This window comes from Triticum dicoccoides, chromosome 3A (genome assembly GCF_002162155.2).
Source record: "Triticum dicoccoides isolate Atlit2015 ecotype Zavitan chromosome 3A, WEW_v2.0, whole genome shotgun sequence".
Taxonomy (NCBI): Eukaryota; Viridiplantae; Streptophyta; class Magnoliopsida; order Poales; family Poaceae; genus Triticum; species Triticum dicoccoides.
In genome coordinates, this window is record NC_041384.1 from 537,532,399 (window position 1) to 537,551,980 (window position 19,582).

A 19,582-nucleotide genomic window follows, 5' to 3' on the forward strand; every position below is an offset into this window, starting at 1 on the left:
ATACATCATCTCACAACTAACTCATTAGTTGCAATGCTTGCAAGGCTTATGTGATGTGCATTACCGAGAGGGCCCAGAGATACCTCTCCGACAATCGGAGTGACAAATCCTAATCTCGATATACGCCAACCCAACATGTACCTTTGGAGACACCTGTAGACCTCCTTTATAATCACCCAGTTATGTTGTGATGTTTGGTAGCACACAAAGTGTTCCTTCGGCAAACGGGAGTTGCATAATCTCATAGTCATAGGAACATGTATAAGTTATGAAGAAAGCAATAGCAACATACTAAGCGATCGGGTGCTAAGCTAATCGAATGGGTCATGTCAATCACATTATTCTCCTAATGATGTGATCCCGTTAATCAAATGACAACACATGTCTATGGTTAGGAAACATAACCATCTTCGATTAATGAGCTAGTCAAGTAGAGGCACACTAGTGACGTCTAGTTTGTCTATGTATTCACACAAGTATTATGTTTCCGGATAATACAATTCTATCATGAATAATAAACTTTTATCATGATATAAGGAAATAAATAATAACTTTATTATTTCCTCTAGGGCATATTTCCTTCAGCTGCTGCTTCTTTTTCAGGCTCATTGCAGTGGCTATTAGCTGGCGCTTGAAGCGCTCCTGCTTGATACGTCTCCAACGTATCTATAATTTTTGATTGCTCCATGCTATATTATCTACTGCTTTGGACTATATTGGGCTTTAGTTTCCACTTTTATATTATTTTTGGGACTAACCTATTAACCGGAGGCCCAACCTAGAATTGCTGTTTTTTTTGCCTATTTCAGTATTCGGAGAAACGGAATATCAAACGGAGTCCAAACGGAATAAAACCTTCGGGAACGTGATTTTCTCACCGAACATGATCCAGGATACTTGGACCCTACTCCAAGGAGTCAAAGAGGCGGTCACGAGGGTGGGGGGCGCGCCCCCCTAGGGCGCGCCCCCTGCCTCGTGCGCCCCTCGGTGCTCCACCGACATACTCCTTTCTCCTATATATACCTACGTACCCCCAAATGATTAGAACAGGAGCCAAAAACCTAATTCCACCGCTGCAACTTTCTCTATCCACGAGATCCCATCTTAGGGCCTGTTCCGGAGCTCCGCCGGAGAGGGCCGTCATCACGGAGGGCTTCTACATCACCATAGCCTCTCCGATGAAGTGTGAGTAGTTTACCTCAGACCTTCGGGTCCATAGTTAGTATCTAGATGGCTTCTTCTCTCTTTTTGGATCTCAATACAAAGTTCTCCCCCTCTCTTGTGGAGATCTATTCGATGTAATCTTCTTATTTTTTGCGGTGTGTTTGTTGAGATCGATGAATTGTGAGTTTATGATCAACTCTATCTATGAATAATATTTGAATCTTCTCTGAATTCTTTTATGTATGATTGGTTATCTTTGCTAGTCTCTTCGAATTGTCTGTTTGGTTTGGCCAACTAGATTGGTAGTTCTTGCCATGGGAGAAGTGCTTAGCTTTGGGTTCGATCTTGCGGTGTCCTTTCCCAGTGACCGAAGGGGCAGCAAGGCACATATTGCATTGTTGCCATCGAGGATAACAAGATGGGGTTTATTTCATATTGCATGAATTTATCTCTCTACATCATGTCATCTTGCTTAAAGCGTTACTCTGTTTTAACTTAATACTCTAGATGCATGCTGGATAGCGGTCGATGAGTGGAGTAATAGTAGTAGATGCAGAATCATTTCGGTCTACTTATCACGAACGTGATGCCTATATACATGATCATGCCTAGATATTCTCATAACTATGCTCAATTCTGTCAATTGCTCAACAGTAATTTGTTCACCCACCGTAGAATACTTATGCTCTTGAGAGAATCCACTAGTGAAAACTATGGCCCCCGGGTCTATTCTCATCATATTAATCTCCATCACTTTAATCTTGCTTTGCTTTTTTACTTTGCCTTTTACTTTTCACTTTGCATCTCTATACCAAAAATACCTAAAATATTATATCTGTCAGATCTCACTCTCGTAAGTGACCGTGAAGGGATTGACAACCCCTAATCGCGTTGGTTGCGAGTAGCTATCGTTTTGTGCAGGTACGAGGGACTTGAGCATGGCCTCCTACTGGATTGATACCTTGGTTCTCAAAAACTGAGGGAAATACTTACGCTACTCTGCTGAATCATCCCTTCCTCTTCGGGGAAATCCAACGCAAGCTCAAGAGGTAGCAAGAAGGATTTCTGGCGCCGTTGTCGGGGAGTCTACGCAAAAGTCAACATACCAAGTACCCATCACAATCCCTATCTCTCGCATTACATTATTTGCCATTTGCCTCTCGTTTTCCTCCCCCCCACTTCACCCTTGCCATTTTATTCACCCTCTCTCTCTCTATCCGCCCTCTCTATTTGCCTTTTTTTCGCTTGCCTTTTTGTTTGCCCATGCGTTGGATTGCTTGTTTGTCGCAATGGTTCAATCGAAGTTTGGTGATCTTCACCTTAAAAGGTTAGAGGAGATCGAAAACAACGTTAGGAAGTTTATGGTTTTGCAATTTGAGCATAATAATTTCTTTAGAAACGAGCTTAAGGAATTTTTTTTATGAATTATATGAATAAAGAGCTTGATGATATGTCTAAAGAATTTGATGGTATAAGATCCCATATTGCTCGTCTAGAAAAGATGACTGCTGAAATTTCGGATATGCAAGCCACCTTAGTTAATAAGATGGCCACTAAACCGAATTCCTATGAAAATAAAGATGAAGATCTAAAAGTTATTGATGTGTCTCCTATTAAATCTTTGTTTTGCAATATGAATCTTGATGAAACTGAATATGATCTTCCTTTACCTAGAAGGCGTTCTAAAAATTCGGAGTATTTAGATCTTTATGATGAAATTGATGAAAGTGGGATTGAAAGAAATAAAAATCTAGATGTTGCTAAACCTACTATATTGGATTTCAAGGAATTTAATTATGAAAGTTGCTCTTTAAGTGATTTTATTTCCTTGTTGCAATCCGTGCTAAATTCTCCACATGCTTATAGTCAAAAGAAAGCCTTCACCGAACATATTGTTGATTCCTTGATGCAATCTTATGAAGAAAAACTTGAGCTGAAAGTTTCTATCCCTAGAAAACTCTATGATGAGTGGGAACCAACTATTAAAATTAAAATTAAAGATCACGAGTTTTATGCTTTGTGTGATTTGGGTGCTAGTGTCTCTACTATTCCCAAGACTTTGTGTGATTTGCTAGATTTCCATAATTTTGATGATTGCTCTCTAAACTTGCATCTTGCGGATTCTACTATTAAGAAACCTATGGGAAGGATTAATGATGTTCTTATTGTTGCAAATAGGAATTATGTGCCCGTATATTTCATTGTTCTTGATATAGATTGCAATCCTTCTTGCCCTATTATTCTTGGTAGACCTTTCCTTAGAACGGTTGGTGCGATTATTGATATGAAGGAAGGGAATATTAGATTTCAATTTCCATTAAAAAAGGGCATGGAACACTTTCCTAGAAAGAAAATAAAATTGCCATATGAAACTATCATGAGAGCCACTTATGGATTGCCTACCAAAGACGGCAATACCTAGATCTATCCTCGCTTTTATGCCTAGCTAGGGGCGTTAAACGATAGCGCTTGTCGGGAGGCAACCCAATTTTATTTTTATTCCTTACTTTTTGCTCCTGTTTAGTAATAAATAATTTATTTAGCCTCTGTTTTGCTTGTGTTTTTTGTGTTTAATTAGTGTTTGTGCCAAGTAGAACCGTTGGGAAGACTTGGGGAAATTCTTGTTGAACTTGCTGTAAAAAACAGAAACTTTAGTGCTCACGAGAACTTCTGTCATTTTTAATTTAAGAGTTATATTTAGTTAATTCTTTTTGTATATGATTAATAGATAAATTCCTCACGTCCAGAAATTTATTTTAGAATTTTTGGGGTTCCAGATCTTGCGCTAGCTACAGATTACTACAGACTGTTCTGTTTTTGACAGATTGTGTTTTTCGTGTGTTGTTTGCTTATTTTGATGAATCTATGGATAGTAAAATAGTTTATAATCCATAAAGAAGTTGGAATAAAGTAGATTTAACACCAATATAAATAAATAATTAGTTCATTACAGTACCTTGAAGTGTTTTTTTGTTTTCTTTCGCTAACGGAGCTCACGAGTTTTCTACTTTAAGTTTTGTGTTGTGAAGTTTTCAAGTTTTGGGTGAATTCTTTTGATGGATTATGGAACAAGGAGTGGAAAGAGCCTAAGCTTGGGGATGCCCATGGCACCCCCAAGATAATCCAAGGACACCAAAAAGTCAAAGCTTGGGGATGCCCCGAAAGGCATCCCCTCTTTCGTCCACTTCCATCGGTAATTTACTTGGTGCTATATTTTTATTCACCAACATGATATGTGTTTTGCTTGGAGCGTCTTATATTATTTGTGTCTTTGTGTTTTAGTATGCCACAATCATCCTTGTGGTACACACCTTTTGAGAGAGCCATACAGGAATTAAAATTTGATAGAATACTCTATGTGCTTCACTTATATCTTTTGAGCGTTATAATTTTGCTCTATGTGCTTCACTTATATCTTTTAAGCTATGAAGTTTTGCTCTATGTGCTTCACTTATATCTTTTGAGCTATGTAGTTTAGCTCTATGTGCTTCACTTATATCTTTTGAGTGTTATAATTTTGCTCTATGTGCTTCACTTATATCTTTTGAGTTATGAAGTTTTGCTCTATGTGCTTCACTTAGATCTTTTAGAGCACGGTGGTGGATTCATTTTAAATAAACTATTGATCTCTCATGCTTCACTTAAATTATTTTGAGAGTCTCTTAATAGCATGGTAATTTTCTTAATAATAATATGCTTGGTATTCATGATTTGTGAAACTTTCTTTTGAGTGTGTTGAATACTAAGAAAAGATTGAAGCATGATAATTGTTTTCAGATATGGAGGTGATAATATTAGAGTCATGCTAGTTGAGTAGTTGTGAATTTAAAGAATACTCGTGTTAAAGTTTGTGATTCCCGTAGCATGCATGTATGGTGAACCGTTATGTGATGAAGTTGGAGCATGATTTATTTATTGATTGTCTTCCTTATGAGTGGCGGTCGGGGACGAGCGATGGTCTTTTCCTACCAATCTATCCCACTAGGAGCATGAGCATAATACTTTGCTTTGATAACTTCTAGATTTTTGCAATAAGTATATGAGTTCTTTATGACTAATGTTGAGTCCATGGATTATACGCACTCTCTCCCTTCCACCTTTTCTAGCCTCTCTAATACCACACACCTTTCGCCGGTACCATACACCCACCATATACCTTCCTCAAAACAGCCACCATACCTACCTATTATGGCATTTCCATAGCCATTCCAAGATATATTGCATGAAACTTTCCACCGTTCCGTTTATCATGACATATTCATCATTGTCATATTGCATATCCCGGTACACCGCCGGAGGCATTCATATAGAGTCATATTTTGTTCTAAGTATCGAGTTGTAATTGTTGAGTTGTAAGAAAAATAAAAGTATGATGATCATCATTTTTAGAGCATTGTCCCAAGTGAGGAAAGAATGATGGAGACTCTGATTCCCCCATAAGTCGGGATGAGACTCCGGATGAAAAGTAAATAAAAGAGGCCAAAGAAGCCCAAATAAAAAGAGAAAGAAAAGAGGCCATAAAAAAGAGAAAATGCCCAAATAAAAAAATGAGAGAAAAAGAGAGAAGGGACAATGTTACTATCCTTTTACCACACTTGTGCTTCAAAGTAGCACCATTATCTTCATAGTAGAGAGTCTCTCATGTTATCACTTTCATATACTAGTGGGCATCTTTCATTATAGAACTTGGCTTGTATATTTCAATGATGGGTTTCCTCAAATTACCCTATGTCTTCATAAGCAAGCAAGTTGGATGCACACCCACTTAGTTCCTTTTTGAGCTTTCATATACTTATAGCTCTAGTGCATCCGTTGCATGGCAATCCCTACTCACTCACATTGATATCTATTGATGGGCATCTCCATAGCCTGTTGATACACCTAGTTGATGTGAGACTATCTTCTCCTTTTTGTCTTCTCCACAATCACCATTCTATTCCACCTATAGTGCTATATCCATGGCTCATGCTCATGTATTGCGTGAAGATTGAAAAGTTTGAAAAAGTTAGAGTATGAAACAATTGTTTGGCTTGTCATCGGGGTTGTGCATGATTTAAATACTTTGTGTGGTGAAGATAGAGCGTAGCCAGACTATATGATTTTGTAGGGATAACTTTCTTTGGCCATGATATTTTGAGAAGACATAATTGCTTTGTTAGTATGCTTGAAGTATTATTATTTTTATGTCAATATAAAATTTTGTCTTGAATCTTTCGAATCTGAATATTAATATCACAATTAAGAAGATTTGCATTGAAATTATGCCAAGTAGCACTCCGCATAAAATATTCTCTTTTTATCATTTACCTACTCGAGGACGAGCAGGAATTAAGCTTGGGATGCCTGATACGTCTCAAACGTATCTATAATTTTTTATTGCTCCATGCTATATTATCTACTGTTTTGGACTATATTGGGCTTTATTTTCCACTTCTATATTATTTTTGGGACTAACCTATTAACCGGAGGCCCAGCCCAGAATTGCTGTTTTTTGCCTACTTCAGTATTTCAGAGAAACAGAATATCAAACGGAGTCCAAACGGAATAAAACCTTCGGGAACGTGATTTTCTCACCGAACGTGATCCAGGAGACTTGGACCCTACTCCAAGGAGTCAAAGAGGCGGTCACGAGGGTGGGGGGCGCGCCCCCTGCCTTGTGGGCCCTCGGTGCTCCACCGATGTACTCCTTCCTCCTATATATACCCACGTACCCCCAAACAATCAAAACAGGAGCCAAAAACCTAATTCCACCGCCGCAAATTTCTGTATCCACGAGATCCCATCTTGGGGCCTGTTCCGGAGCTCCGCCGGAGAGGGCCGTCATCACGGAGGGCTTCTACATCACCATAGCCTCTCTGATGAAGTGTGAGTAGTTTACCTCAGACCTTCGGGCCATAGTTAGTAGCTAGATGGCTTGTTCTATCTTTTTGGATCTCAATACAAAGTTCTCCCCCTCTCTGTGTGGAGATCTATTTGATGTAATCTTCTTCTTTTTTGCGGTGTGTTTGTTGAGATCGATGAATTGTGGGTTTATGATCAAGTCTATCTATGAATAATATTTGAATCTTCTCTGAATTCTTTTATGTATGATTGGTTATCTTTGCAAGTCTCTTTGAATTATCCGTTTGGTTTGGCCAACTAGATTGGTAGTTCTTGCCATGGGAGAAGTGCTTAGCTTTGGGTTCGATCTTGCAGTGTCCTTTCCCAGTGACAGAAGGGGCAGCAAGGCATGTATTGCATCGTTGCCATCGAGGATAACAAGATGGGGTTTATTTAATATTGCACGAATTTATATCTCTACATCATGTCATCTTGCTTAAAGCGTTACTCTGTTTTTAACTTAATACTCTAGATGCATGCTGGATAGCAGTCGATGAGTGGAGTAATAGTAGTAGATGCAGAATCGTTTCGGTCTACTTGTCACGGACATGATGCCTATATACATGATCATGCCTAGATATTCTCATAACTATGCTCAATTCTGTCAATTGCTCAACAATAATTTGTTCACCCACCGTAGAATACTTATGCTCTTGAGAGAAGCCACTAGTGAAACCTATGGCCCCCGGGTCTATTCTCATCATATTAATCTCCATCACTTTAATCTTACTTTTCTTTTTTACTTTGCCTTTACTTTTCACTTTGCATCTCTATACCAAAAATACCAAAAATATTATATCTATCAGATCTCACTCTCGTAAGTGACCGTGAAGGGATTGACAACCCCTAATCGCGTTGGTTGTGAGTAGCTATCGTTTTGTGCAGGTACGAGGGACTTGAGCGTGGCCTCCTACTGGATTGATACCTTGGTTCTCAAAAACTGAGGGAAATACTTACGCTACTCTGCTGCATCATCCCTTCCTCTTCGGGGAAATCCAACGCAAGCTCAAGAGGTAGCAAGAAGGATTTCTGGCGCCGTTGTCGGGGAGTCTACGCAAAAGTCAACATACCAAGTACCCATCACAATCCCTATCTCTCGCATTACATTATTTGCCATTTGCCTCTCGTTTTCCTCTCCCCCACTTCACCCTTGCCGTTTTATTCGCCCTCTCTCTCTCTCTATCCTCCCTCTCTATTTGCCTTCTTTTTTCCGCTTGCCTTTTTGTTTGCCCATGTGTTGGATTGCTTGTTTGTCGCAATGGCTCAATCGAAGTTTGGTGATCTTCACCTTAAAAGGTTAGAGGAGATCGAAAGCAACGTTTGGAAGTTTATGGTTTTGCAATTTGAGCATAATAATTTCTTTAGAAACGAGCTTAAGGAATTTTTTTATGAATTATATGAATAAAGAGCTTGATGATATGTCTAAAGAATTTGATGGTATAAGATCCCAAATTGCTCGTCTAGAAAAGATGACTGCTGAAATTTCGGATATGCAAGCCACCTTAGTTAATAAGATGGCCACTAAACCGAATTCCTATGAAAATAAAGATGAAGATCTAAAAGTTATTGATGTGTCTCCTATTAAATCTTTGTTTTGCAATATGAATCTTGATGAAACTGAATATGATCTTCCTTTACCTAGAAGGCGTTCTAAAAATTCGGAGTATTTAGATCTTTATGATGAAATTGATGAAAGTGGGATTGAAAGAAATAAAAATCTAGATGTTGCTAAACCCACTATATTGGATTTCAAGGAATTTAATTATGAAAGTTGCTCTTTAAGTGATTTTATTTCCTTGTTGCAATCCGCGCTAAATTCTCCACATGCTTATAGTCAAAAGAAAGCCTTCACCGAACATATTGTTGATGCCTTGATGCAATCTTATGAAGAAAAACTTGAGTTGAAAGTTTCTATCCCTATAAAACTCTATGATGAGTGGGAACCAACTATTAAAATTAAAATTAAAGATCATGAGTTTTATGCTTTGTGTGATTTGGGTGCTAGTGTCTCTACTATTCCCAAGACTTTGTGTGATTTGCTAGATTTCCGTAATTTTGATGATTGCTCTCTAAACTTGCATCTTGCGGATTCTACTATTAAGAAACCTATGGGAAGGATTTATGATGTTCTTATTGTTGCAAATAGGAATTATGTGCCCGTATATTTCATTGTTCTTGATATAGATTGCAATCCTTCTTGCCCTATTATTCTTGGTAGACCTTTCCTTAGAACGGTTGGTGCGATTATTGGTATGAAGGAAGGGAATAATAGATTTCAATTTCCATTAAAAAAGGGCATGGAACACTTTCCTAGAAAGAAAATAAAATTTCCATATGAAACTATCATGAGAGCCACTTATGGATTGCCTACCAAAGACGGCAATACCTAGATCTATCCTCGCTTTTATGCCTAGCTAGGGGCGTTAAACGATAGCGCTTGTCGGTAGGCAACCCAATTTTATTTTTATTCCTTACTTTTTGCTCCTGCTTAGTAATAAATAATTTATTTAGCCTCTGTTTTGCTTGTGTTTTTTGTGTTTAATTAGTGTTTGTGCCAAGTAGAACCGTTGGGAAGACTTGGGGAAAGTCTTGGTTAACTTGCTGTAAAAAACAGAAACTTTAGTGCTCACGAGAACTTCTGTTATTTGTATTTTAAGAGTGATATTTAGTTAATTCTTTTTGTAGATGATTAATAGAGAAATTACTCACGTCCAGAAATTTATTTAGAATTTTTGGGGTTCCAGATCTTGCGCTAGCTACAGATTACTACAGACTGTTCTGTTTTTGACAGATTGTGTTTTTCGTGTGTTGTTTGCTTATTTTAATGAATCTATGGATAGTAAAATAGTTTATAATCCATAGAGAAGTTGGAATACAGTAGATTTAACACCAATATAAATAAATAATTAGTTCACTACAGTACCTTGAAGTGTTTTTTTTGTTTTCTTTCGCTAACGGAGCTCACGAGTTTTCTACTTTAAGTTTTGTGTTGTGAAGTTTTCAAGTTTTGGGTGAATTCTTTTGATGGATTATGGAACAAGGAGTGGCAAGAGCCTAAGATTGGGGATGCCCATGGCACCCCCAAGATAATCCAAGGACACCAAAAAGTCAAAGCTTGTGGATGCCCCGGAAGGCATCCCCTCTTTCGTCTTCTTCCATCGGTAATTTACTTGGTGCTATATTTTTATTCACCAACATGATATGTGTTTTGATTGGAGCGTCTTATATTATTTGTGTCTTTGTGTTTTAGTATGCCACAATCATCCTTGCGGTACACACCTTTTGAGAGAGCCATACAGGAATTAAAATTTGACAGAATACTCTATGTGCTTCACTTGTATCTTTTGAGTGTTATAATTTTGCTCTATGTGCTTCACTTATATCTTTTGAGCTATGAAGTTTTGCTCTGTGTGCTTCACTTATATCTTTTGAGCTATGTAGTTTAGCTCTATGTGCTTCACTTATATCTTTTGAGCGTTATAATTTTGCTCTATGTGCTTCACTTATATCTTTTGAGCTATGAAGTTTTGCTCTATGTGCTTCACTTAGATCATTTAGAGCACGGTGGTGGATTCATTTTAAAGAAACTATTGATCTCTCATGCTTCACTTAAATTATTTTGAGAGTCTCTTAATAGCATGGTAATTTTCTTAATAATAATATGCTTGGTATTCATGATTTGTGAAACTTTCTTTTGAGTGTGTTGAATACTAAGAAAAGATTGAAGCATGATAATTGTTATCAGATATGGAGGTGATAATATTAGAGTCATTCTAGTTGAGTAGTTGTGAATTTAAAGAATACTCGTGTTAAAGTTTGTGATTCCCGTAGCATGCATGTATGGTGAACCGTTATGTGATGAAGTTGGAGCATGATTTATTTATTGATTGTCTTCCTTATGAGTGGCAGTCGGGGATGAGCGATGGTCTTTTCCTACCAATCTATCCCCCTAGGAGCATGAGCATAATACTTTGCTTTGATAACTTCTAGATTTTTGCAATAAGTATATGAGTTCTTTATGACTAATGTTGAGTCCATGGATTATACGCACTCTCACCCTTCCACCTTTGCTAGCCTTTCAAATACCGTGCACCTTTCGCCGGTACCATACACCCACCATATACCTTCCTCAAAACAGCCACCATACCTACCTATTATGGCATTTCCATAGCTATTCCGAGATATATTGCCATGCAACTTTCCACCGTTCCGTTTATCATGACACATTCATCATTGTCATATTACATATCCCGGTACACCGCCGGAGGCATTCATATAGAGTCATATTTTGTTCTAAGTATCGAGTTGTAATTGTTGAGTTGTAAGAAAAATAAAAGTGTGAAGACCATCATTTTTAGAGCATTGTCCTAAGTGAGGAAAGAATGATGGAGACTCTGATTCCCCCATAAGTCGGGATGAGACTCCGGACGAAAAGTAAATAAAAGAGGCCAAAGAATCCCAAATAAAAAGAGAAAGAAAAGAGGCCATAAAAAAAGAGAAAATGCCCAAATAAAAAAATGAGAGAAAAAGAGAGAAGGGACAATGTTACTATCCTTTTACCACACTTGTGCTTCAAAGTAGCACCATTATCTTCATAGTAGAGAGTCTCTCATGTTATCACTTTCATATACTAGTGGGAATCTTTCATTATAGAACTTGGCTTGTATATTCCAATGATGGGTTTCCTCAAATTGCCCTAGGTCTTCATGAGCAAGCAAGTTGGATGCACACCCACTTAGTTCCTTTTTGAGCTTTCATATACTTATAGCTCTAGTGCATCCGTTGCATGGCAATCCCTACTCACTCACATTGATATCTATTGATGGGCATCTCCGTAGCCCGTTGATACGCCTAGTTGATGTGAGACTATCTTCTCCTTTTTGTCTTCTCCACACCACCATTCTATTCCACCTATAGTGCTATATCCATGGCTCACGCTCATGTATTGCGTGAAGATTGAAAAAGTTTGAAAAAGTTAGAGTATGAAACAATTGTTTGGCTTGTCATCGGGGTTGTGCATGATTTAAATACTTTGTGTGGTGAAGATAGAGCGTAGCCAGACTATATGATTTTGTAGGGATAACTTTCTTTGGCCATGATATTTTGAGAAGACATAATTGCTTTGTTAGTATGCTTGAAGTATTATTATTTTTATGTCAATATAAACTTTTGTCTTGAATCTTTCGAATCTGAATATTCATATCACAATTAAGAAGATTTGCATTGAAATTATGCCAAGTAGCACTCCGCATAAAATATTCTGTTTTTATCATTTACCTACTCGAGGACAAGGAGGAATTAAGCTTGGGGATGCCTGATACGTCTCCAACGTATCTATAATTTTTGATTGCTCCATGCTATATTATCTACTGTTTTGGACTATATTGGGCTTTATTTTCCACTTCTATATTATTTTTGGGACTAACCTATTAACCGGAGGCCCAGCCCAGAATTGCTGTTTTTTGCCTACTTCAGTATTTCAGAGAAACAAAATATCAAACGGAGTCCAAATGGAATAAAACCTTCGGGAACATGATTTTCTCACCAAACGTGATCCAGGAGACTTGGAACCTACTCCAAGGAGTCAAAGAGGCGGTCACAAGGGTGGGGGGCGCACCCCCTAGGTCGCGCCCCTGCCTCGTGGGCCCCTCGGTGCTCCACCGACGTACTCCTTCCTCCTATATATACCCACGTACCCCCAAACAATCAGAACAGGAGCCAAAAATCTAATTCCACTACCGCAACTTTCTGTATCCACGAGATCCCATCTTGGGGCCTGTTCCGGAGCTCCGCCAGAGAGGGCCGTCATCACGGAGGGCTTCTACATCACCATAGCCTCTCTGATGAAGTGTGAGTAGTTTACCTCAGACCTTCGGGTCCATAGTTAGTAGCTAGGTGGCTTGTTCTATCTTTTTGGATCTCAATACAAAGTTCTCCCCCTCTCTGTGTGGAGATCTATTCGATGTAATCTTCTTCTTTTTTGCGGTGTGTTTGTTGAGATCGATGAATTGTGGGTTTATGATCAAGTCTATCTATGAATAGTATTTGAAACTTCTCTGAATTCTTTTATGTATGATTGGTTATCTTTGCAAGTCTCTTTGAATTATCCGTTTGGTTTGGCCAACTAGATTGGTAGTTCTTGCCATGGGAGAAGTGCTTAACTTTGGGTTCGATCTTGCAGTGTCCTTTCCTAGTGACAGAAGGGGCAGCAAGGCACGTATTGCATCGTTGCCATTGAGGATAACAAGATGGGGTTTATTTCATATTGCATGAATTTATCTCTCTACATCATGTCATCTTGCTTAAAGCGTTACTCTGTTTTTAACTTAATACTCTAGATGCATGCTAGATAGCGGTCGATGAGTGGAGTAATAGTAGTAGATGCAGAATCATTTCGGTCTACTTGTCACGGACGTGATGCCTATATACATGATCATGCCTAGATATTCTCATAACTATGCTCAATTCTGTCAATTGCTCAACAATAATTTGTTCACCCACCGTAGAATACTTATGCTCTTCAGAGAAGCCACTAGTGAAACCTATGGCCCCGGGGTCTATTCTCATCATATTAATCTCCATCACTTTAATCTTACTTTTCTTTTTTACTTTGCCTTTACTTTTCACTTTGCATCTCTATACCAAAAATATTATATCTATCAGATCTCACTCTCGTAAGTGACCGTGAAGGGATTGACAACCCCTAATCACGTTGGTTGCGAGTAGCTATCGTTTTGTGCAGGTACAAGGGACTTGAGCGTGGCCTCCTACTGGATTGATACCTTGGTTCTCAAAAACCGAGGGAAATACTTACGCTACTCTGCTGCATCATCCCTTCCTCTTCGGGGAAATCCAACACAAGGTCAAGAGGTAGCACTGCTCAAGAGGTTCCTCGGGCACGATGAAATCCTCAGTGCCGATGCTCGCCTCATCCTCGAAGAGCGAAAGATAATTACTATCCTCCGAGTCTTCGTGTGTGTCCTGTTTACCAGGGCTAACTTGCCCATCTTCCTGTTCATCCTGTTCGGCAGTTGCATCAACGGGGTCTTCGTTCTCTTCGGCACCTTCCGGAGTGTTATCTTGTCCTTGCTGGTGTTGCTGTCTTTGCTGCGGCGTGACTTAGAGTGGCGCCGGCACTTTGAATGTATCTCGGGAGGTTTATCCTCAACTGAATCTTCCTTGTCATCGCCAATTTTCTCTTTTGGTGCAACCACCATGTATACATCATACGAGGAAGTGACTGTTCAGTGTTCGGTAAACGGTGGGTTTTGAGCCTCTTCTGCTCCGGCATCCTCGTCCATACCTTCAATGTCGTCGGAGCCATAATCGAGCATGTCAGTTAAGTCTTCGACAGTGGCTATGAAGTGGGCGGTGGGTGGGAAGCGAAATTCTCCGTCGTCAGCCGCCGGTTCTAACCGGATAAAATTCGGCTGTGGGCCCCCTTCTAAGGATAGTGCTCTTAACGAGTTTAACACGTCGCCCAAGGGCGAGTGCGGGAAGATGTCCATGGAGCTTAATTCAATGATCGATGACCGATCAAGCTTGACGTATGCGGACGCACAAGGTTCGGGACCTGTAGCCGGAGACAAGTCCATGGTTCCGGCGACATGGATTTCACTTGAAGTTAAGTCTGTGTGCTGCTCCAACGCTGCTGAGTCTACGGCTTCCACGGCGGGGTTGAGCTTCCCGTCTTCGGATGGCGTGATCTGCTCTGGATCTAGGGCCAGAGCAGCTACAGGTACTGTCTGCTGCAAATGGACCGATGACAAATTTACGTCATGTTCATCATGGTGGCAGGAAGCGGATGCCACGGTCTCGAATCCATCGAAGATCAAGTCTCCACGGATATCCGTGACGTAGTTCAGGCTTCCAAACCTGACCTGGTGGCCAGGGGCGTAGCTTTCGATCTGCTCCAGATGGCCAAATGAGTTGGCCCGCAGTGCGAAGCCGCCAAACACAAACATCTGTCCGGGGAGGAAGACTTAAAACCTGTCGTTGTAGATGATTGAAGGAGCCATCAGACCTTTTGACGATGACACAGTGGAACTCTTAATGAAAGCACCAATGTCGGTGTCAAAACCTGTCGTGGTTCTAAGTCTGACAGTGATGTAGGGGGGTAAGTATGGAGAGGAAAGATCTTAGCTATAGAGGAGTTGTAGGAATGCGAGATTTACGAGTTCAGGCCCTTCTCGGAGGAATTAATAGCCCTACGCCTCGGAGCTCGAAGGCGGTCGACTGGATTATGCGTGTGTGAATTACAGGCGTGTGAACCCTTGTCTCAGAGGAGGGGCCGGCTTATATAGAGTGCGCCCAGACCCCAGCCAGCCCACTGTACAAAGGGTTCAATGTACATTAAGGCAGGGTGTTACTGGTAACGCTAGTAATAAAGTGCTATGATGACCATAAAAGCTACTTAATAACCGACTGTCAGCATGCGGAGCGCCTTTAGGTCACATGACCGTCGAGTGGCTTGGTCTTGGTCGAGTGATTGCTTCTTGGTCGAGTATCTTCAAGTCTGTCGAGTGAGACACCTTCAAGTCGACTGAAAGATGATTTCTTCTGGAGATGTCCTTGGGTAGGTTAGTTTGGACAGGTCCATGACCCTACCCTAGGTACATAGCTTCATCATTAGCCCCCGAATGGATCGAGGTTTGAGTGGGACAGGGTTTGAGCATTTTTCCGACTCGTTTTTCATGCCACGAGCATACCTTGTTTTGGATCAATGCACCCAAGTGTTGACAGCGACTTCCTTTCCAGTCGCCTTGATCCATTCTTAATTCTTCGTCGAGTGAGTTTCTTTACTCGAAAGGCTCCGAGTGACAGTGCGGAGGAGATCTTTGGTTTGACAAGTTGTTCTGCTGTCCGCGGATTTCGTGGGATCCGAATTTTGGGAAGCGCGCGGGACGGGGGAGGCCACAGTAATCGGATGGGATAGAGCGGAGCCGCCTCGATCCCCGCGCCACCTTTTTCGCCACGTATCGCGCGCGCGATTTTTACGGGATTTGACAGAGCCGCCTGGGCCTACCCGTCAGCCACTCGGAAGCGGCCTCATATAAGGCGTTGGACCGGAGTCTCCCGAACAGTGCGTTCCCATTACCTCTTCTCCTCTTCACGCCCCTCCGCTGCGCTCGCTCTCAACCCAGTGCCACCGCTCCGTACGCATCTCACCGGCGAAAATGGGGAAGGAGAAGACGGCGGCTCTGGAGCAGGCAAAGAAGGCAACGGCGAGGTCGAAGGGGAAGGCGACCAGCCGGGGCAGATCTTCCTCGTGAACCGGCCTGTCGAAGGGCTGGATCCAGGGTGACTGGATCCACTCGAGGATCACCCAAGAAGACCTCGACGACCTGGCCGAAGGGGGGCTGATCCCCTATGACTCGGCGCGGCTTCCGGGGAAGGAATCTGAGCCGCAACCTTGGGAGGGTGAGCGTGTTCTTCTTGCCACCCATGTCGACCGTGGATTTTCCTTGCCTCCTCACCCTTTCTTTCGAGGATTTCTGAACTTCTTTGGGGCACAACTCCACCACTTTACTCCCAACACAATCATTTATCTTGCCGCTTTCATTTCTTTGTGTGAGAACTTCCTGGGTTGCCGGCCTCACTGGGGTCTTTTCAAGCACATTTTCACTTGTCGCTCCCAGACGGTGAAAAAGGCTAATCCGAGTGACGAGAGGAGGCAAGTGATTCAGATGTGTGGGGGTCTTGGTATCCAGATGAGAGGAAAAAGTTCTTTTCCGGCTATGATTCTTCCCGACTCAGTCCGCGGATGGCAGTCGACCTGGTTTTATTGTAAGGACCAGTCGACGCCAGGGCAGTCGACTGGCCTCCCTCCCTTTACCATGGACCGAGTGAGGAAACCCTCCCCTTTGAAGGTGCTCCCGGAGGAGAAGGCGCAGGTGAGGGTGCTGGTCGATCGAGTGGTCCAGCTTATCCGTGACTGGGTCACTGGTATGGATCTCTTGGAGGTCTTCCTTCAGCGGCGCATCCAGCCTCTTCAAGCCCGAGACCATCCGATGTGGATGTATTCGGGTAATGAAGACTCCACTCGGATCCACCCGGAGGAGGTCGACGACGACACACTGGAGAAGTGGCTGTCGGGCATTACCGGGAACAAGGACAACCCCAGGGGAGCCAGGAGAGTCCCTCCATTCGACCAGTCTCATGCACCAGAGAAGGTCTGATTTTGAGTTTTTGCTTTGTAATTTGAATTCGCTCCTGCATACACTGCGTCGACTGACTTTGTTCTCTCTGCTTTCTTTCAGGCCATTATTGAAATGTATTCAATGCCCAACTGAGTGCAAGAGCAAGCTCTAGAAGGCGAGGCGAGTGGCGGCGACAGTGGCGAGTGGACTTCCGACGGTGAAGGGGGTGGAGGAAGAGACGACTCAAGTGATGGAGAAGAAGTCGAGTCACCTCCTCGCCGGGAGAGGCGATCTAAGCTCGACCAAGAACGACCGAGTGCCCGTGAAAAGGTAACTGCTCAGGCTGGTCAGTCTTCGAAGCGTCCTCGGGTCTCTTCACCAACCCCGACTAAGAAAGCGCCAAAGCACCCCAAAGTTGCAGAGCTGAAGACTCGGAAGGCGTTGCCGAAGATTAACATTGACATCCCCGTTGCTTCCGCGTGAGTGTCTCCTTTCGTATTCACTCGACGCTTCATGTTGTTTGTTTTTCTTGTTTTAACTGGTCAGATTTTGGGATTGTCAGTGCTGCCACTTCCGGGACCTCAGCTTACAGGGACGAGGACGAGGTGATGGAGGATGCGGTCACTTCTAATCTAGGTATGATTTCTGCCGTACTTTCTTTGTTTGGTCGATCCAATTGCAATGTGCATCATTGGGTGATGTGACTTTGGCAATTGCACCCTACACAGCTCCCAACATTATTGACCTCCCCGACGATGATGAAGAGCCCGAGAGGCCTTTGACGAGGAAGAGTAGGCAAGCTCCTACAAGCGAGGCGCTACAGTCAACACAGAGGGCGGAACCAGTCGTTCAGGACGCTGGCAACGCCAATCGGGGTTCTGTTACCGAGCGGGATTCTACTGGCCAAGAGCCAATGAAATGGCAAACGAGATAGTTGACAAGTGTGAAGGATGTCAGTATTACTCCAATATGTCGCACAAGCCCGCGTCAGCTCTGAAAACCATTCCACTTGTCTGGCACTTTGCTGTTTGGGGGCTGTACACGGTTGGACCACTGAGAACAGGCAGGAGCGGCTTCACTCATGTGCTAGTAGCAGTCGACAAGTTCACCAAATGGATTGAAGCCAAGCCTATCAAGAACCTTGACGCTTGCACTGCTATCAGTTTTGTCAAAGTGTTGATATTCAGATATGGAGTTCCGCACAGCATCATCACTGACAATGGGTCAAACTTCGATTCTGACAAATTCAGGGCCTTTTGCGCCTCTCAGGGTACCCGAGTCGACTATGATTCGGCCGCTCACCCCCAGTCGAATGGGCAAGCAGAAAGGGCAAACGGCCTAATTCTCAAAGGACTGAAACCCCGGTTGATGCGCGATCTCAAGCACGCAACAGGTGCATGGGTCGACGAGCTTCCATCAGTCCTTTGGGGATTGAGGACAACCCCGAACCGATCGACCAAAAGAACCCCATTCTTTCTGGTCTACGGAGCCGAGGCAGTCTTGCCGAGTGACCTGCTTCACAACGCTCCCCGAGTCGAGCTCTACTCTGAAGATGAAGCAGTATAAGCCTGGCAAGATGCAGTCGACCTCCTGGAAGAAGAAAGAGAAATGGCCATGATCCGATCGACCGTCTAACAACAAGACTTGCGTCGATTCCATGCCAGAAATGTGAAGGGCCGAGCCTTCCAAGAGGGAGACTTAGTCCTCCGAGTGGATCAGCAGAAACCACACAAACTTGCCCCTACTTGGGAAGGCCCCTTCATAGTCACCAGAGTCCTTCACAATGGAGCATACCACCTCTACAATGTCGATCGCCAGATTGATGAGCCGTGAGCCTGGAATGCGGAGCTACTCCGCCCCTTTTATACTTGAATTCTCACTCGGATCAGATGTAATAAGAAAAAACTCCTATAGTTTATTTTTCAAAGATAAGAGCGTTATAATTTTCTCAGTGATTGTTATCTTTTTTGTTTGCGAATGAAATCCCCCAGTGGGTGGCTTAGCTGCGAATCTGTTACGCCTAAGTTTTAAAAAAAATCCTACCGAGTGGAGAGCAGTCCTCCCACTCGGGGGCTTAGCTGTAGTCTAGTACTCGCCTAAGTTCTCTCACTGGAGGACTTAGCTGCAGTTAGGCACTCGCCTAAGTTTGAAAAAATCCTACTGAGTGGAGAGCAGTCCTCCCACTCGGGGGCTTAGCTGCAGTCTAGTACTCGCCTAAGTTCTCTCACTTGAGGACTTAGTTGCAGCCAGGCACTCGCCTAAGTTTGAAAAAATGCTACCGAGTGGAGAGCAGTCCTCCCACTCGGGGGCTTAGCTGCTGTCCAGTACTTGCCTAAGTTCTCTCACTTGAGGACTTAACTGCAGTCAGGCACTCGCCTAAGTTTAAAAAAAAATCCTAC